Source organism: Marmota monax, unplaced genomic scaffold, assembly GCF_021218885.2.
Source record: "Marmota monax isolate L192 unplaced genomic scaffold, Marmota_monax_Labrador192_F-V1.1 WCK01_AAM20220418_F8-fsc00022, whole genome shotgun sequence".
NCBI lineage: Eukaryota > Metazoa > Chordata > Mammalia > Rodentia > Sciuridae > Marmota > Marmota monax.
The window spans coordinates 16997413-17018618 of record NW_026695215.1 but is presented as its reverse complement, the minus strand read 5'-3'; the positions used below and the strand labels follow the sequence as shown (position 1 = coordinate 17018618).

Below are 21206 nucleotides of genomic sequence, written 5' to 3'. Positions count from 1 at the left end.
TTGGACCTGTTGTAGGTGCTTGCTGATAGGGGATAAGTTGAGTCTTGGAGTTTATGATGTTTCCATTCAGAGCAGTTTGTAGGTTCCTGACCCAAGCTGGGTGTGGGTCTGGCTCATAGGAGCCGTGACACTAGCACAGGTAATGGCCTGTCTGACCTGGGCAGTGGTCTATGTGAGTGCATGGTTCTTACACAGCATTAACATTACTACTTGTTTTTGCAGATTTCTCTGATTTGTCAATGTCCACCCCTCCTCCCCACCTCCAGCAACGTCACGCAGGCAGGGATCACATCTGTTGAGTGCACCATTCTGTTCTAACAGAGATTGGCCCTTGGTGGAAGCAGTTAAACATCTGTGGATACACATGAGGCACTCTTATAACACGAGTGTGTAGTTTGTAGTTAGAACTGGGAGTGAATTCTATTTATGTCTGATGGCTTATTGAGTCTCTCTGGGCTGCTGTTTTCTGAAAAACAGGTGTAACAACGTCACCTTCTGGAGCTATCAGGCATCTTTGGAAGGTGCCAAGTGGAGAGCAGGTGCCTGAGCCTGTCAACTATCACAGACTCATCTTAGATGTGAAGTGGCTGAACACACTTGATCACGGGCAGCCTGTTGTCCTGGTGACCGACGACAGCTGGCCTCACTCTTTGGGGTCAGGCTGGGCTCCAGGTGAGGGCCCAGGGTCCCCTTGCCTTAGGAGGTGAGGGTGATGCTGGGGCTGGGCGTTAAGGAGGTCACTGTGCCATTTGACAGCTGCCACCAAGACCTTGGGTGGGGGGACAGCTCTAGGGCACCTCAGCTGCTGGTCTCTCCTAGGCAGCAGAAGCAAGCTGTGGGGAGCCATGGGAACAGGGGAGGGTGGGGAGCCAGGTGGTCCTAGGAAGCAGCAGCCTGGCTGGCAGGAGGGAAGGGGACTGAGGAGAATGTCAGGGCTCTGGAGGGGATAGAGTTTCGGCTGCCTCCAGCTGCCCCTAAGCCGCCTCTGCTGTTTTCCAGAGGGACCCAATTACCACCCCCTTTTGAGCCAGGGCCACTGGAGATCCTGAGGAGATAGGAGGCAGGGCAGCGGGGGGCCTTTGAAGCTTCCCTAACCATACACCTGTTCCTGGTCATCTGAGATTTGAGGCCTTGCTCAGGGAAAACATTAGAACTTCTGATCATAGTCCCTCAAGTCTAGGGAACCTCAGGCTTTTGAATTGCTCTCCTAAGTGCTCTTCATCACCAGCTTGTGAGCTGCCTGGTCAAGGTTTGATGGCCTGTTGGCACAGACAGTGACCCTGATGTCCAGCACTACAGTTGGCTGTAGTCGCCTGGTTAGTAAGTGATCCAGGACTTCTGTATCCACAGTACCTCTTCCTGTGCCGCTTGATCAGCCAGTCAGTGCACAGAAAGGCTTTCCAGCTTTCCATAGGCCCCACCATGCCCTATTGTGTCCCATCAAGCCTTTACCCCTCATTTATGTGACCTGCCTGGCTCTTGAAAATGTTTGAGTAGCAACCTCTGTCCAGACTGCCAGCCATGCCTAGCTTTGTCCTGGGTACTGTGAAGGTACAGGGGAGGGTGGAGTGTTCTCTGCTCCCCAGAAGCGAATGGCCAGACATATCCTCCAAGAGAGCAGTCTGCAGTGCTGGATGCACCTTTGAGAGGCCATGAGATGCCTGGCCCGAGGGTGCTGAGCTGGGCTTTTGGTTGAGAGACCAGAGGACATTCCTGTGGGAGCTTATGATAGCAAGGTTTTTTCTGCTTCCCAGGAAAAGGAGGAAAAGAGGTCATTGGGGTTTCATGGGATGCAGGGAGGACCTTATTGTGTAGAGGTTAAGGGGCTCGGAATCCATTCGCACCATGAATGTCCACTGAGGACCTGCTAAGTGTCAGAGAACTGCTGGGTACCTGGTGCCCCTTATCTAAATCCATCCTCCTTACGGGCCATGGAGGTAGATAGCTCCCCTTTTACAGATGTGCAGATAACCTCCCCTTTTACAGATGTGCAAGAGTCAGTTTACAGAAGAGGGAGACTGAAGTTAACAACTGGCTTGAGCCCTGTCTGGCTCTGGAGTTCATGCTTTTCCCACACAGAAGACTTCTGAGGAAGAGGGAAGGGTGAGTTGTGGGTTCATAGGGGGACAGATGAGACCTCAGGAGGCACTGGAGGTGGCAGGAACCACACAGACAAAGCCAGGGAGGGAGGATGAGGTGGGCTGCACACAGCAGTGAGGGAGGGAGGGGTCTGGTTGACACAGAACTTCCTGCTCAGGCCCAGCACCTCCCTCAGGGACCATGTTTGGCACTCAGTGGCCAAGCAGCCGTCTGACCTGTCTTCCCCAACTTGCTAAACTCGTCTCTAGCTGGCCCTGGCTGTAGACTTCATGCCTTTACCAGGCTCTTTTCTAGGATCCCACCTTGGCTCTTGCTGTCTCCCCTTCCTGTCTGTCATCCTCTATCCTCTCTACCTTTCCAGATTTTGCTCATCCTTTCACTGTCCTGTCCACTGGAAATTTTACCTCCTCCTAGGACCACTTTAGTTTTTGGTTGAGGGTCCCTGGATTCCTTTCCCAAGTCTGTCTCATCTCCTTGGTTTTTAAGCTCCTTGTGTTGAAGCAGGGGCCACCAATCCCATCCAATCTGCAGCCTCCCAGGCATCGTGGGCAGTAGTGACTGTTGACAAAGTATTTGCTGTGGCTGAGCAGGGCCAAGCCCTCCATGTGCATTTCCTGATTTGGGCCTTACAGCAGCTGTCCAGGCACCATGGAGGCAGCTGTTCCCTTCTCAAGGTGGGACAACTAGCTAGGGTGTAGTGGTGCAGTGGTGCATACCTACAATCCCAGTGGCTTGGGAGGCTGAGACAGGAGGATTGCGAGTTCAAAGCCAGCCTCAGCAAAAGCGAGGCCCTAAGCAACTCAGTGAGACCCTGTCTCTACATAAAAATACAAAATAGGGCTGGGGATGTGCTCAGTGGTTGAGTGCCCCTGAGTTCAATCCTGGTTACCTCCCCATCCCCCTGCAAAAAAAGATGAGACAACTAGAGACTGAGATGAACAGTCTTCCCAGAGGTGGAGTCCACTGTGACTTGGTCTCACTCCAGAGCCCATGCTGTCTATCCCTCTGCTGGCCTCTAGCATCTGTGAAGCTAGGGCCAGCCCTGGATCTGGACAGGCCCCAGGTGTAGAGGTGACTCCAACATGGTCCCTGCTCTCAGGTACCCACATTAAGAGATAGGAAAATGGGGAGTGGCTGGCTCCTTCCCAGATGCCTGTTAGCCCACTCCTCCTGCTTTTCTGTTTGTTTGTGTGTGTGTGTGTGTGTGTGTGTGTTTTCCCACAAATCCAGCTCTTCCTTTCATCAGTTTCCACTTGGAGAGCGAGTTGGGTGACCACAGCTTGCTGGGGTTCTCACCTTCTGGCCCAACTGGGGGGATGAGGGGCATTTGGGGCTCCTTTGACAACCCCACTGCTGACAGCTAAGGTTTGTGGCCCCCACTGAGGCCTTCCACCCCCCTCATCTGCCTAGGTGGGAGGAAGCAGCCTGGAAAGCAGGGGGCAAGGGAGGAATGCAGCGTCCAGCCAGCTCCTGACGGGGCATCTCTGGAGGCCTCTCAGCTTCTCCAGGCCACGGCTCTGCTGGGGAAGCTGGGGATTAAGAGCCTAATTCCACCGAAAATCCTGTTTTTCTTAGGCTCACACAGACTGCTTTTTAGGAAAGGCCCCTCGTCTAATCAGCCTGAATCAACAGCTCCATTTATTTGGACACGTGATGGAATGGAAGCGGGTGTTTTCACACCGCATATCTGGCCCGCCCCTCCAGGATGGCATCAGGATGGAGGTGCCACCTGGACCTGGGAGTCCAGCCCATGGGGGCTCCCACAGAGCCAGGAGGGAGGCCACAGTTCTGCTGGCCAGGCAGGAGCGGCTCTGTCTCTTGAGTTTCGAAACATGAAAGTGACCCCCCCAAGTGTCCACATGGACAGCTTCCTCTCCTGTTGGTGTTTTTTTTTTTTGAATCAAAATAAAGAAGGATTAGGGATCCTTTGACCAAACTCTCTCGTCTGTTCCCCATCAGAATCAAAGGAGACTTCTGCAAGGGGCTTTTGATGGCAGCAGACCCTTTGCCACATCCATTGGTACCCAGGACATGGAGAGAGAGAAAAAAAAAATTTTTACTATTAAGCATTTGGGGAAGTACTACTTACACTGAGCCCATCATAACACACACACTCTTTGTGCATTCTCTTTCTCCTGGTATTATGCCATCCTTCTCTGCCTGGTGAAAGTGGGCACCTACCTTTCTGTCTCCTATAATCCATCACCCCCTTATTCTCTTCCTTCTCCCAACTTTGGTGTTTATCTTTCCATATTTCCATGCATTTCTCTAAATATACATTATGTATGATTTTGACTCCCCCTCCCCTCTAAAAAAACCCAACCCTTCAAGGAAGGAATTTTTAAAAATATTTATATTTTAGAAGTAGTTGGACACAATACCTTTATTTTATTTGTTTATTTTTATGTGGTGCTGAGGATTGAACCCAGAGCCTCACATGTGCCAGATGAGTGCTGTACCACTGAGCCACAATCCCAGCCCCTCAAGGAAGGTATTATTAGTATCCCCATTTTACAGTTCAGTTTTATGAGGAAACTGAAGTGAAGAGAGACTCAGTAACTTGCCCAGAGTCACACAGTAGGACAGAGTGGAGCTGAGCATGGAATCCAGACTGCAGAGACCAAGGGGCAAACCCTGTCCCTCTGACACCATGCTGACTCCAGCAAGTCCTTGACTTTGGTCTTAATGAAAAAGACCAATGTAATGGGCTTCTCTCCTTCCTTTTACTCATCTCCATATGTTTCTCACTTTCCCCAAGTGGTTCAATCAGGATGATACTCAATACCTTTGGGCCACAGGGAGCACAGGGACTGGACCTGACCTGGAACATGGCCTACTGTACTTGCTTTACTTACACCACTTTCTACTTTGGGCACCCCAGAGCCAGATGGAAGTGAGCTCATCAGAGGTGGTATTGCCATCATTCCCCCAGGCCTGGCGGGTCACCCGGCTCCTATGGCCAACCACTTAGCTCTTGACGGAAGGTTCATTTTTTTTTTTTTTTTTTTGGTCAAATAAGACAGAGTTTTGGGGACACCCAGCACTCGCAGGAGTCTGAGAAGGCAGCAGTCCTTGTTCACATGTGTCTGGGAGAGAAGTCCAGCGGGAGGAAGACTGGATGCCTCCCTCTCCATCCTGAGGGTCTTTGACGGGAACTGTTGTGCGTGTGTAAAATACTAAAATTAACTCTTGCAATTGTTATAGGCTGGCGAAAGGGAGGATTGAGAGAGGCGGGAGTCAAAGGCATTGCTAGATGGATTGAAAAAACAAATTCCAGTGCTGGTCCTGGAAGCTTCTTAAAAAGGTAATGGGACCTTTCTTCCTGTTGAACTTTCAAACCCTCTGACCCTGTACTTTCTGCTCTGGAGTTTATCAGGGACACCGGGGGCCAGGAGGATAGCGGGACTAAAGTTACTGGGACAAAGCTGGAAGCAGGTCAGCGCTCCACAGGGGAGTCCCAAGGGCCTGCAGGCAGCCACTGCCACCAAGGACTTCTAAGGCCAAGAAAGGGAAGCCTCAAAACCAAACATCGCTGTGCAGTCCCAGGCAAATGTGTTCCTCATCAAGGCAGATACAAACAAAGTTTATTAAAAAGCCTTCCAAAGGGACATTCCAAATCACCAGCAGGCCTCCTTGAGGTGACTGTCCATTCTCCTGTGGACTCTCATTCCAGCCTTGTTGGAGCTTTTCAAATACCGAGTCACCAAAGTGTCCAGGAAGGAAAATAAACAGGCAGCTCAGGGCGACCCTGCTCTCAGTGCAAGCCTGCACCTCTGACACCGCAGCCGGGGGGGTTGCAAGGAATGACCCAGGGACCAAACACAAACAGGGCAGGGAGGCCTCTTGGCCTGGGGGGTTTGTGCCCCCACTTCTTTGTGCCCTAATGGGAGCCCATCAGGCAGAGGAAGGGCCCCTGTGGTTGCAAAACTGGTGTCTTGATATAGTAGAGTGAGCTTTGGACTAGAAAAATCCCGTCTTCTGCATTTTGGAAGGAACAGAGGGCCTTGCCTCAAACTAACTGGAAACGCTCTCATCTGTAAAACTGGTGATTTCCTCAGGAGCTGGGGGTGGGTTCCTCTGGCTAGCATGGGGGTTGGGCATCTCAGACTGGCCCATGTGTTTCCCAGAGCATGTTGGGGTACCCTGTGGATCCCTAGGATCTTGAAGAGCACAGTGTAACACTGTCTTCTTGGGGTTTCAACTAAGATTTTGATTTTAAAATAATCTGAGTATCCAAGTGGACCAGTGAGCTAATATAAAGGGAGGAAGTGTTCTGCCTCTAGAGTCAGAGAGGCCTGAGTTGCCGTGGCCTCTTCTGTCACCGTGGGCATCTTCCTGGCCTGAAATCCTAGGTGGCCATGATGACTGTCTCACATATTGGTGTTAGCATCTGTGTTAAAGCCTAAGTTGTTAGCAAAGACCTTGACCCATACACCGTGCTTAAAGAGTTGTAGCTACTGTTACTTTTATTGTTGAACTTGTCCTCTGCACCAGTCTGGGGAGGCATGGGGATGTTCAGAAAATAAAGAAGGGAGGAAGGAAAATAAAAAGAGGGAGCCCTTGGGAGGTAAGAGGAACTTGGCTGCTGATAAAACGTTACACCCGTAACTGTTTATCCAGAGCTTTCTGTGAGCTGGTGTTGCACGGGGAGATTACAGCAAGTCCCTCTTGTGACAGTCGCATACAACTGCAGGTTACAGGGGAGGGAAATGAAGGCCAGGAAGCTTCAGCAATGGCCCAGGTCCCAAGGCCTGAAAGAGGAGGATCTGAGGCAGAAACTGTCTGATGCCAAAGTTTGGGATCTCAGACCCCTTGAGGTCCTCTTCTCAACCCATCTCCTCTTCTCCATCTGCGTCATCCATGCCCAGGGCCCAACTCCAAAATTCCTATTTCTAGCCCAGAAGGCCCCTGGAAGTGGCTTACCTAATACCTCCCTTGGATGATGCCGAGACACCCAGGGCTTCACATGCCCAAGACCATACTCATGAACCACCGCCACCCCAACCTGGTCCTCCTGGTGAATGGCATCGGGAAGCAAGCTTGACGTCCTTTTCACTCATGCCACGTCCATCACCCTAGCTCTCAGCACCTGTTCTCCTGGTACCATCAAAGGACCTGCCCATCTCCATTGCCACCACTCTATCTAATTTATTCTTTTTATTTTTTGGTAGTTTATTCTTGCTTATGTGATTATTTGATTGGTGTCCACCTCCCCCAGTAGCTTCTACTCTGTGTAAGGGCAGGGATTATCTTTTTTTTTTTTGTATTTTCAGCACCTTACCTGGTCCTCAGGAAATATTTGTTGACTCTCTGAGTAGCTAACTTTGTTTAAAACTTTTTATCCATTTTGAGGACTGTCAATATGATACAATGACTGTCCCTTATAGGCTGCTGCTTTCCAAGCTGAAATCCAGGGTTGTGTGCTCCAGTGACTGTGCATTCCATGAGGTCTGGGGGCACACAGGTCTTGCCTATGGAGGCTGGACAAAGGATTTGAGAAATGCTGGGATGAGACCCAGCCACAGCACAGGACAGGTGAACGCACACACATTTATACCCATTCTTGGTCAGTTCTCGCCTGCTTACTTGGCAGATATTATCTTTACTTGGAGACTCAATTATGAAACCCATCCCTCACTCCTTATCCTATAATGTAGCTAATACAAAGAAAAGCTATTTTGTTGTTGTCTGGTTTTCAGCTAAAAGGAGGGTCAAAATAGCAATTTTATCAGCAGCCCTTTGAAAATGTTTCTCTTGATTGTAGCAATTCACAAGGAGAGACACATGAGTCCAATCCCATTCATGTGTGTATGTGTGTGTGTGTGTGTAGCGGGATTGAACTCAGAGGCACTCAACCACTGAGCCACATCCCCAGCCCTATTTTGTATTTTATTTAGAGCAGAGTCTCACTGAGTTGCTTAGCGCCTCGCTGTTGCTCAGGCTGGCTTTGAACTCGCAATCCTCCTGCCTTAGCCTCACAAATCGCTGGGATTACAGGCATGCACCACTGCACCTGGCTACCCTTGTTCTTGATATGGGCTGTTGCCTGAGGTGACAGATTGTTTTACCTCTGGACCAGGGCATTCATAGGTAGCTGGTAAGATCAAGTCAATGTCACATCATGCTGCCCCTGACATCAGGACATTGCCCAGTTCTCCCCCATCACCTGTTCTGGTGAAAAGCAGTTAAAATGGTGAGAAGCCATGGCCTTCCCACTCCCCACCCTCACCTGCCTGGGCCTTCATGTGAGCTTAGGATTTCCTTGGTGGGGGGCAAAGATATGAGGAGGAAGTTGTTAGAAATGAAGTACTGGAGTCAGAGAGACTAAGCTTACTTCAGATCCACTACTTCTGGGCTGAGAACTTAATGCAATATTAAGGAGCCTCAGTTTTCTCACCTGTAACATGGGAATCATAATAGTAGTTCTGTTACTTGCATAAGGTTTTGTGAGGTGGATTCAATGAGGTAATACATAAGAGCTGTAAGCATGGTGCCTAGCAACAGGAGATGCACAATAAATACCAGCTTATGGAATGAAAGGAGGGTGGAAATGTCCCTGCTCCTGGATCTGGGCTCAAGGGAGACGCTGGCATACACTGGAAGCCACTGGATGTAAGTTCTCAAGCCTTCCTAGTTCTCTACTCCTTTGGATCCAACAGTGCGAAATACAGACTGCTACCCTTTACTGCCATATTCCTAAATAGAACCTGGATTCAAACCCCCAGGTATTGTACAGATTAAATCAGAACACCTAACATAGATCACAGTGTCACTCACCTTATTTGCATATGTATCACAAATCACAGTTAATTTTGTTGTGTCTTTTCCTAACCATTTAAAAAAGTATATTCTTTGGGGCTCTTAATCCACCAGAGAGGCATTTAAAGGGTGGGGGGTGGTCATAAATTATTCCTGGGCACCACATAGTAAACAAGAGCAGGAGGCCACGCTCTTAGGCTCATCCCCAGTGAAGACAGGAAAGCTGTTGCAGCCTCAGCATCAGCTGTGAAGAGGCTCCGGTGTCCAGCTGGTCCCAGGGCCGCTGGTGTGACCATCACTGGGGGGACTCCAGCTGCCTGAGAAGCCCAGACTAGGCCTGACTTAGAGGAGCTCTGCCCATGTGTGGCTACTTCTTAGGCTGCCATCTTGTGGCAGTTGCTCTGAGGAGTCCTAACTTCTACAAAGGCATGGCTCCCCTGTGCGATAGGTAGCACTTGCATATTGTGGCACGTGGGGCTCTAAGTCCTAACTCAGAATAGTGAATGAATGCGATGATCTTTGGATGGGGCCTCCTCCAAGTGGGTTGCTCAGGTCAGCAGTGTTGGCGGATGTCCTGGTGATATGTCTGGGGCAGTGTGGTGTCAGGGCCTTGGAAAGGGCTGCTGTTTATGGAGGGCTTGCCATGTGCCCGATGAAGCCATGAGCTTCTCATAGATTAATCCATCTAATCCTAACAACTATCTGAGCTGGGCCCTGCTATTGCCCCATTTTATAGATGAAGAAACCAAGGGATGGAGAGATTGAGGCACATACCCAAACTGGGGAGCTATTATGCGGTAGAGCTGGGACTTGGGGTCCTTCTGACCCTAAAGCCCACGACTAAACCCCCATTTACAGCCTGGGGGACTGTGGAGCCACAAGGACCTGGGAGCTTGTCCTGGCTTAACCACTTGGGTTACTGGAGCTTGACCACCATTTCCCCATCTGCAAAATGGAGCTCCCTCCCAACGTCATTGCAAAGACCAAGTGGGATCATCACTGCCTGCAGGACAGTGTCTGGCCCAGGTGAAGGCTCAGTAATATGCATTTCATCCCCATCTCACCTGGTTTAGGTGTGGGGAATAAATGAGAGCAGCCACAGCCTCCTCCTCTTCCCTTGGGCTCCACCGAACCTTCTATACTAACATCAGGATGTCCTTGGCCCCTGGCAGTGGGATGCACTTCTCAGTCAATCATCTCGACTGCCTGGGAAAAGCTTATACTCCTGAGTAGAATTTAGACCTTGATTCTAGTCCCAACTCAACTCTGAGACTTGGCTGACTTCGGTCTCTCAGAGCCTCAGTTTCCTCATCAGTAAATTGTTCTGTGTATAGATGGGCATATGTGGTACATGTGCAGCTGCTTCCCGCTTCTGCAACCACTGTATACCGTGATTAATCAGTTGCAGCATCTTCGTCAGTGATCCTGAATGTGGCTACAGAGCCCTCTCCCACACATGGAGGCAATCACTGTCAACTGCTTAGAGTTGAAATGCCAATTAGAACCTCTTGGATATTCTTGGAACCATTAGTTGTTCAAGAACACTCTTAGCTCTGTCATTCTGGCTCTATTACCAGAGTCTTCTGTGCCCTTCAGGTAGAGCAAAGAGCATGGGTCTGTAATGAGGGGGATTTGATCCTAGCACATCAAGCAGCTGTGTGACTTTGGACAGGTTACTTACACTCTCCGAGCCCTATTGGTTAGTTTGTAAAAAGAAAGTCCTACCACATGCTCTGTCTGGTGGCATTGTTGTGAAACTAAAATCACTGTAATTTCCTGGCAGGCAGGGTCTGGCCTCCTATCAAGACTTCACTCTCTGTGCTTAGAATAGCTCCAGATCAGACCCTCCTTGGATTTTGGTTGAATTGAAGCACAGTTAGAAAATTAAAACTGTATAAATGGAAGGAGCTATAACCCAGTGTGATACATCTCTGGAGAAGGGGTTCTTTATGTATGCAGCACAGGTCTGGTCAGAGGAGACCTGGCAGCTCCACTCCAGGGAGCAGATCCAGGATGGCTGGGGGGGGGAACCCAGGAACCCCCAACTTTAGGAAGCTCTTTGGAGAATTCTACTGTAGATGATCTGGCATCCAGTCCGTGAGAAACCTGGCTGCAGGGTCAGGAGGCTGTAAGTAGAGGTCCACATAGGGAGAGGCCCCTGTGTGTTGCTGGTTGCTCTCTAGGAGTTGGGCTCAGCAGCATTTTGGAGTTCCGAGAGCCTCTGTATCAGGGAGGGAGTCATAGGGAGGGTTGATTGTGCCTTCCCCTCTGTGCCTGGTGAGCTGCCCGAGATCCAGGTCCTCAGGTGACCCATACTCTTAGATTTCTATGATCTTGACTTGGGAGGCCCAGCTCAGAAAGCAGCCAGGGCAGGGCACACCCCCTTCTGCCCCAGGTCGAATGGCAGGGTTGGGACTAGGGTGCCCATACTGCTCATCCTGTGTCCTCTCCTCAGCTCCAACCCTGAGACTCACACTGGGATGTTTGAGGAGGGGCAGCCATGAATAGACTGAGGTAGTGGTTGGTGGTGTGTGTGTGTGTGTGTGTGTCGGGGGGCAGGAGAGATATTAAGATTTCTGATGATTCAACTGTCTACATACTGCTCAAAACAACTGAGTATAAAATGAAAAACAAATGTAATATTTAGTTTTGTTTTTTTTCCCCCTCTGCATGTTGGTAAACATGGAGATCTTTGCAGTCACCCATGTGTTAGATGGACATTGAAGTGTTTCACCTTAGGCTTTTTTTGATATTGGGGTTTGAACTCGGGGTGCTTAACCACAGAGCCACATCCCCAGTTCTTTTTATTTATTTTTTTATTTTGAGACAGGGTCTTGCTGAGTTGCTTAGGGCCTCACTAAGTTGCTGAGGCTGGCTTTGAACTTCTAATCCTCCTGCCTCAACCTCCTGAGCTGCTGGGATTACAGGAGTGCACCACTATGTCTGGCCTTACCTTAGATTTTGATGTGTGATAACACAGCTGGTGACCACTGATGAAGGCCATGTTTGGATGGCATTTTCTTTCTTTTTTTTTTTTTTTTTTTAAATTTTTTAGTTGTAGATGGACACAATATCTTTATTTTTATTTATTTATTTTCTTACTTGGTACTGAGGATCGAACCCAGAGCCTCACATGTGCAAGGTAAGTGCTCCACCACTGAGCTACAACCCCAGCCCTTGGATGGTATTTTCATCCAGTTAGTGTTATCATCATTGTCATCCATCAGCATTATCCAGACTGAGTTCATGAGCTGTTGAGAGAGAGTTGGATTTTGAATTCACAGTCAAAATTCAAAATAAATCCAAATTTAACAAAAACCAGGGTTCTTTTTTTCCCCCTTTTATCCCAGGGCCTTTCCCCCATAACCAACAAGTTCTGTCAAACTCACAGGCTTCTTAGGAGGATTAAATGAGTTAATATGTGAAATGTGCTTACAAGAGTGCTGTAAATTTTTTTTTTATAAAATAAAGTTCATTCTTTACTACTGCTGCTGCTGCTGCTGCTGCTGCTGCTGCTATTGCTGCTGCTACAATCCTGACAACAAAAATCCAACTGGAGAAACACCCTGGGTTATCCCAAGATCCTGGGGCATTATATGTTCTACAGGCATTAAAATTCCAGCTAGCTGAATGCTTGTGCTTTATGAGAGGAGACACTTAGCCCCTGTGGGGAGGCATGTGGACTCCCCCATCTTCAGAAACAGGGCTTGACAGGCACAGCTTGATATTCCCCTGGTTATGAGACCACTCCATGGTCCACAGCCAGGGCTTCCTTATTATTATTATTTTGTTTGTTTTGTGGTACTGGGGATCGAACCCAGGAGCACTTTACCATAGAGCTACATCCCCAGCCTTTTCTTTTTTTTGAGACAGTGTCTCACTCACTCACTAAGCTGCCAAGGCTGTACTCCAGCTTTTGGTCTTCTGCCTCAGCTGGGATTACAGTTGTGTGCCATGATGCCCAAATGAAGTTTTTTTTTTTTTTTTTTTTTTGGTACCAGGGATGCTTAACCACTGAGCAACATCCCCAGCTCTTTTTTTATACTTTATTAGAGACAGGGTCTCGCTGAGTTGCTTAGGGCCTCGCTGAGTTGCTTAGGGCCTCGCTAAGTTGCTGAGGCTAACTCTGAACTTGTGATCCTCCTGCCTCAGCCTCCGGAGCCACTGGGATTACAGGCGTGCACCACTGAGCCTGGTTGGAGTTCTTTTTTTAGAGTTTTCCTTCTCCATTCAGATGCTTAACTATCTCTGCTCCAGAGACTCTTTTGTACTTTACCTTCTAAATTGCTCCACCAAATCCATCAGCAAATCCCATCACCAAATCTCGGCACATACGAGACACTGTTAAACCTGTATAGAAAATAGGAGTAAATACATCCATGCCAGAAGACTACTTTTGCTTAGTCCTAGACTGTTAGTGATGCTCTGGAGATTCAAGATTGTTGGGCAGATGCCTTCCATAGAAGTGGACATTCTCTGGACATTGCATTCCAAGGGGATGTGGAAGACCCTCCTGTTCTCAGCCATCCCTGCTTCAATACCCAGCCTGTCGGCTCTCCATTAGTCTCCCTTTGGTCTCCTGCTGCCCTGGCCTATGCAGCCTGTCTCACAAGTGAAACCAGATGGCCAGGGTGGGCAGCAAGAGAGACCCACAAAAAGACAAGGAAAACTGAGCTCCTGGACCCACCCTCTGTCCCCAACTGCTTCTGAATCAGATCATCCATGAACAAACCCCAAATTCCTTTTATCTCCCAATCACCAAGAATCCGATCCTTTATTTAGTCCTGAAACTCGGAAACTAATCTTTTATTTATCTCTACTGTAATCCCACTTCAGGCTGTGTATGGAATACACCACGTGGGAACAGACTCTAGGATTTCAGAAGGACCCTCAGTCGTGGAAGCACAAGGGCTTATGAGGAAAAGTAAAACCAGGCTCAGGATGTTTTGGTTCCATGTGCGAACTGGAGGAAGAATGCGGCTCGTCTGAGCTCCTGTGCTGGAGAATGAGCCACAGGCAAACTCCCTAATCACCAAACCACAGTAGAGGGTGGGGAAATGGGGTTGGCGTGATGTTGAGCAGGGCAATAATTTCCCCGACTTCCTTGAATGCCAGCTTGGCCATCTATCCAGGGCAAAGAATTGTTGATGAAGAATCATTGCTGCTTAGAGTATGGGTTTTTCATTCTTTGGTGGATCAGAGCCCAAACTATATGGTCACCATGGCCAGTGGGTACCAGACAACATGCTCTGGCCACCTCTGCCATACCCACCCACTCCTGGTGAAGGGAACACCACTTGCCTCTGGAGGGCTTCCGGAACACCACCTCTGGTTTCTTCCACTATGTTTAATGAATTTCTCCTGAGTGTCTACTGTGTGTCAGGCCCAGGGCTGGTGCTGGCCATTCAGTAGTGAGCAGGGACAGTCCCTGCCCTTGTAGATGTCATAGATCCAGTGGAGAAAATAACCAGATGCTAGATAAACATGTAACTAAAACTCTGGTGGGAGGAGGGGAAGGATGGCATGGGGCTGTAGGAGTTATGGTTTGGATATGAGGTGTCCCCAAAAGCTCATGTGTGAGACAATGCTTCTGGACTTCAGCTTCATCCTGGGAGGTCGTCTTCATTTGACAGGTGGGGATAATGAGGTCCAAGAGGAGGAGGGATTTTCTCATTGTCACACAGCTTGGGAAACATGATGGCTGGTTATTCCCATTGTCCAGAGTCTCTGGTCCTGGGCCTTTTTCCTCTCTGTAAAGGCTTTTTCGAAAGCTTACAGCAGTTCTCTCCTCTGAGTAGGGGCCTAAGGCCCGCCTCTCTGTCACTCAGCATTGCCTGATGGTCTCCGGGAGGGATTTGCAGGGAGTCCCAGTGCCTTTCCACCCTTAGGCAGGGGTGCCTGGCTGGAGTGTGTGTTGGGGCTTCAGGAAACTGTCTTTGGGTTGGGTCTCTCTAGGCTGCTTTCCTTTTGGGCCCAAAGAGACACGAGGTGTGTTAATTCTTTCAGGGTATCATAAAAAATATTTGAGACTGGGTGGCTTATAAACAACTGAAATTTATATATCACAGTTCTGAAGGCTGGGAAGTCCAAGATCAAAGCTCCAAGCAATTCTATGCCTGGGAAGGGCCTGTTTCCTGCTTCTTAGGTGGCTTCTCCCTCCATCCTCACAAGACAAAAGCAGCACTCTGGGTCTTTTTCTATAAGGGACTTAGTCACATTCCTCAGAGTGCCATACCATGATCTAGTTACCTCCCAAGGGCCCTGCTCCTTGTTTCCAACAAATATTGTCAGGTTTTTAGCGAACAAATTTGGAGGGATATAAACATTTGGTCTATATCACTCAGTGAAACTTCACTATTAAGAGCTGTGAGATCCAGAGTACCCCAATGTAACATACCATGAGCCTTGGTTTTGTCACCTGCAACATGGAGATAAGAATAGGGCTAGTGGCAGCTCGAATGAAATCATGTTTGAGAAGGGTCTGGTACATAACAGGTGCCAGCATCAATTGCTTTCTTGAAGTTCCCCGTTCAGTCCTGGTCCATGTAGTCATCATGGCCAGTGGTCAGGAAGGCATGGTAGCTTCTGGGGTTCTGTGTTTACAGGCCTGGGAATAAGGGTGGCCCAGGATTAGCTGGTGGGCTAACAAGGCCTCTGGAGAAATAGGTCTTCTCCTTCCCACCTCAGTTCCGTTAAACAGGTTGGTGAAGGATGAGGTGGGCTTATGGGGCCACAGGCTAATAAGCCATAATCTCCTGGAGCCTTTGCCAGTTTGATAGAAAGAGGAAGAAGGCTGCAGTAAGTGTTGGAAGCCCCTTCTAATGAGCATGATGGGTGCAGGACCCAGTTCCTCCATCCCTCCATCCCAACTGCACTGGGATTGGGCTTCTGTCTCCATGATGTCCAGCAGACAGGGCTTTGAGCCTGTGATGGCATTGGGGTTCAGGCCTTGGCTCAAGGAATGGATTAAAGGAAGCTGGCTTAGAACAGAGCTCTGGTGTCTCCCAGCACTACAAGTCAAAAATGAAATAAAACAACCCCCCAAACAACAAAACAGAACAGAAACAGTTCTTGTCCCAGCCAGGTCTGTGTGGGAAAGGGGGGACAAATGATTGTCTGGCTGGATTTCTGTAGCTAATGAAGCTACCCAGAGAAGTATGCTCCCTTATAATGCCCCTTTAAAGCAGGGGAAACTAAGGCACAGAGACCTTGATTGGCAACCAGTCTGTTAGCAGAGCTGCTTGGATTGGAATCTGTTTATGAACTCATCTTTTCTTCCTTCCTTCCTTTCTGTCTTTTCTTTTCTTTCTTTTTTTTTTTGTGTGTGTGTGTGAAGAATTTGGTTTTATTCTAGAAATACCGAGAAGCCATTCATATAAACTGGAGTGCGAGATGATCTGATTTGTACTTAAAAAGTACAAATTGGTTTTATTGAGATAATAATTCCTATACCATAAAACTCAATGCATTTTAGTTTATTCAGATGGTTGGATGACTGTTACCACCGTCTAGTCCCAGAACATTCCCATCACCTCTGAAAGAAGTCCACGCACATTAGCAATCAATTTCTTGTTTCTCCCTCTCCCCAGCCCTGGCTACTGTAATCTACATTCCATAGCTTTGTCAATTCTGGACATTTAATATAGAAATAATCACTGTGTGTATGTATGCATATATATGTGTGTGTGTGTGTGTGTGTGTGTGTGTGTGTTGCTGTACTAGGATTTGAACACAGAGCTTTGTACATGTTAAGTAAGCCCTCTACTACTGAGCTAGACCCTCAGCCCCATAAACACATTTTATGTGGGCTTTTGTTTTGTTGTTGTTGTTGTTTCTGTATTTGGCTTCTTTAATCAGCATATTTCCAAAGTTCATCCATACTAGAGCTGGTATCAGTACTTCATTCACTTTTTCTTGCTTAATAATATTCTGTTCTATGGTTATACCACATTAGGTTTTTCTGTTCATCAGTTGATGGATATTTGGGTTGTTTCCACTTTGGGGCTATTACAAATATTACAAGTATACAGATTTTTTTGAGTGGAGGTATATTTTTATTCCTCTTGGGCATATATCTAGGCATGAAATTGCTAAGTCATGCAATAATCCTGTTTAACATTTTCAGGAACTGCCAAATTGTTTATTTCTTTTCTTAAAAATCTTTTTTATTTTTAACTGACACATAGCAATTGTGCATATTTATGGGATATAATTTGACATTTCAGTAAAAGCATTTAATACATTATGATTAGGTCAGGGTAACTGGCATAGCTATCATTTCAGACATATATAAATTCTTTGTGTTGAAATATGTTCAGCATTTTTTATTTGCTCTTGGTCATTTGTATATCTTCCTCTGGAAACTGTCTATTCAAATCCTTTCCCATTTTTTTTTAATTTATTTTTTTTTGTGTGTGGGGGTGCTGGGGATTGAACCCAGGGCCTTGTGATTGCGAGGCAAGTACTCTACCAACTGAGCTATAACCCCAGCCCACCAAATTGTTTTCTAAAGTGGCCATACCGTTGTACAACTCAACCAGGAATGTGTGAGAGTTCTGCTTTCTCTACATCCTCACCAACACTTATTATTGACTGTCTTTTTAGTTTTAGCCATGCTAGTGGGTATGAAGTGGTATTTTGTATGGTTTAGATTTGCAATTCTGTGATTAGTAATTATGTTGAGCATCTTTGCGTTAGCTTCTTGATCATTCATATGTCTTTAGAGAATTGTCTATTTAAATTCTTTGTCCCCTTTTTGATTGAGTGATTTGTTGGTCTTTTCTGAAGTGTGCTAGTGGATGATTACCTGATCCTGTAGAGCACCAGGGGTTCTCTGTTCAGAGATCACCACAGGACAGGGACCACTGGCCAGTTTGGTGTTGCCCTCTGGGGCTCTCTAGCACTGGAGAATCTTCAGAACCCCAGGGAGTAAGCTAGGGAAATCAATGTGGGGGAGGCCTTGGCTAAAAGCCAGGAGATTTCAGACTAGTCCTGTGACATCTGCGGGTTTTAATCCAGTTGATGGCACCAAGGTGATACCTGTATAATATCCAGGAAAGAGGCAAGTCTTGAAGCTGTGGGCATCAGGGGCAATTGGAAGAAACATCCGGGATGACATTTCAACTCAGGTCTTCCATCCAAGGCTGTCTGGACAGCCCAGCTGACCCTGGAAAGCCACAGTTGTGCAGGTCTTCCATCTGCCACTGTATAGGACAGGTCTTTTGTCCTACACTGCACCCCAGCTGGCATTCCCTGGCCTGGACTTTGGGTCTCTGGTGAGATCCTGGCCATCTTGAGGCTTCAGGTCTTCCTTGTCATCCCCTCTGACTGCCCAGCTCATGGGGATTCCCTCCTCTGACTTTCTATACATTGACCTTCCCAGTGACCTGTCCCTTTATCTCCTTAGTGGGAGACGGGTATTTAAAACACAAAATCATTAGGTTTTCCCCTCTGAAATCCCCAAATCACTCTCCATCCCCACTGGTGGCAACAGCTCCACACTCTGCCAAGCACTGTCCCAGCCTTACCCTTTGGCTACCTCCGTCTCCTATGGAGCCTTTAACCTATTGGATGATGGAGAGGAGCTTCCTCTTCATATCATCTTCCTCACTGCCCCCTGTCCTTCTCCAAGTCCTACCCTCCACCCTGTGTACCCCAAGTCAGACTATTAGGTCAGTCTTTACAAAGTTATTGTTGAAGTGAATTGCAAATCAGAAAGAACAAACCTAACAGAAGACAGAGAAATAAGTGATTAAAATATCAGAGCTTAGGCTGGAGCGTCACCCTGTCATAAGTCTACAAATATCCCTGAAGACTGTGTTTTGGATCCACGAGTTGATAAGACAGACCACATTCAGCTCACCCCATTTTTGTGCCAAATCCCCAAATATCCAGCAAAGGAAGGTAAATTTCCTTGTCCTCTTCTGAGAATATTCCAGAAAAAATCCAGTGTCTATCTAAAGAACTGGCAGGATCCAGCTGCTTTCCGAATGTGATGTGCCAGATGTTTGATTGCTGGAGAGCTATAGATTTCTCAGGATCCAGGTGTTCCTTCTTTAATAGAACCTGGTGCTAAAAATGATGTACAACAATCTGTCCCTTCCAGGGTTGCTGGATGAGTCACATAAAAAGTTAGCAGAAGGCCTTGGATGTTCAAGATTGGGAAAATCTAGAGCTGATGACAGTTTGCTGGAAGAGAGGAAGTTGTAGAGGGTAAGCCACATCCATTGCAATTAGGAAGGTACAACAACCACTGATGGTCGCTTCTTAGAGAACTCAGAAACCCCAATTTAATTGTTAAATGGGGGGAGATGATGCCAGTTGGCATCACCCTTGCCTTGCCTTGGCATTCCAGCCCTTTTTTGAAGGAACAAAGACCACCCAGCCACAATTGTCCTATTGTAAAAGTTTCTGATTTGCTTCACCTCAAAATATCTATATTCATATTTTGAAACAATTTATTCCCTGAAATACAGTGCATGCAGAAAAGTGTACAAATAGTTGTATTAGATTCAACCCAGGGACTGTCTCAGGGCCAGCTTCAACGGCCCCTGGCTGCTTCTCCATGTGGCCACCATTATGGCTGTGGCTGATCAAAGCTGTTCAGTCCAACAGGGCTCCCCTGTGGACTCCCTGTATCCTCCTGCCACTAGGAGGACACCATGCCACACAGAGAGTGGTGTCCATATTCCCAAGAGGCTGTCTGCGGGGCCATGTGATGCACTTGAGAGGTGTGGGGAAGGCAGCTTTCCTCAGGGCAAATTTGGGCAAAATCAAGGAAGGGGCTTTCTTTTTCCTTCCTGGACTACTTACTGTAAGGCATGTTTCCCCCCCATGTATCTGTTTGGAGATGTTCCAAGTGATGGAGCTGAGTGACTAGTACTGCGTCAACTTGTATTATTCTATACCTTTTTAGGCCTAATTCCCCTTTTCTCTCATTTTTACTGCCCTGGAACAGTAATTCCCAAATAAAGCACTTAATTCCTCTCTTAGGTTGTTTCCCAGGGAATTCAGGCTCAGGCAGTACTCAGGTAACCACGACTTGTGTCAAGAAAGAGAAATTATCGGCCTTTCAGAGGACCTCCAATCTCTACCCTTTCCTATTGCTCTGAGGTAACCAGTATTCTGAATCTAACATCATAGATCATTTTACCTATTCCAGAAGATATTCTATATATGCAAATAATAAAACATGCACTCACCTTTGTGTGGCTATTTTTTACTCAACGTTATGTTTGTGAGCTTTATCTGAGTTGTAGTTAAGTTACCTACTAGAAGTTGTAGTTAAGTAACTAGAAGAAGAATAGGGTGAAACAGACACTAGTCTGGATGAAGATTGCTTGAATTATGTTTTTAGTGTCAGATTTAAGAAATCTGCTTCATTTAAAGAAACAAAGATTGCCTTTCATGTTTCATTCTAAGACTTTTAATTTAACATTTTACATTTAGGTCTGTGGTCCATTTGAGTAATTTTTAAAAAATTTATGGTGTGCAGTGTGGAAGTGTGGGTCAAAATTCCTTTTTTTCCCCTTCATCATTTGTAAGTTTTTCTTCATTGAATTGTACTTGCAATTAAAAAAGGTTTAAAGAAACCACAAACTATTTCAGGACTCTTTCTTCTGTTCTGTCCCATAGATCTATTTGTCTATTCTTTCACAAATACTATATTTTTGATTATGTTAGCTTAATGATATAATAAGCCTTGAAATCAGGTAAAGTAAGCCTTTAATTTCAGTCTTCTGTTTTGAAATTGTTTCAGCTATTCAGTCTACTTTACTTTCCATATACATTTTAGAATCAGATTATCAATTTCTAAAAAAAACATTCTGTAGTATTTTTAAAGAATTTCCATGGAATCTATAGATAATTTTGGGAAGCACTGACATTAATAATATTGGCTTCCTTTCTATTGACATGGTATGTCTCTCTGTTTACTGAGAATTTGTTACTATCCATCAAAACTTCCTATTTTTAAAGTATAAATCTGTAATTTATTTCCTTGTCTTTACACTTATGTTTTTCATGTTTTTACTAAACATGTTATAGTAGTTTTCTAAAGATTCTTTGGGATTTTACTATTTGGACAAGCATATCTTTTTTATATCTTTGTTTTTTAATTTTATTTTTTGTGTGTGTGGTGTTAGGATCAAACCAGTGCCTCACACATGCTAGGCAAGTGCTCTACCACTGAGCCACAGTCCCAGCCCCAGACAAGCATGTCTTTTGTAAACAGAGAATTTTATTTCTGTATGTTATACACACAATATACTCTTCCACAATCTTTTTTTTGTTTTTTGTTTTTATTTATATATGACAGCAGAATGCATTAAAATTCTTATTACACATAC

General features: G+C 46.6%; 1 long non-coding RNA gene across 1 annotated transcript; it reads left to right on the top strand.

The window, feature by feature from the left end:
• Positions 1-482: 482 nt before the first annotated feature.
• Positions 483-13922, top strand: LOC124084269 (uncharacterized). Its single transcript, XR_006849075.2, has 4 exons — positions 483-672; positions 1987-2103; positions 5305-5404; positions 13696-13922. It is a non-coding gene; the product is annotated as an uncharacterized LOC124084269 (long non-coding RNA).
• Positions 13923-21206: the final 7284 nt, after the last annotated feature.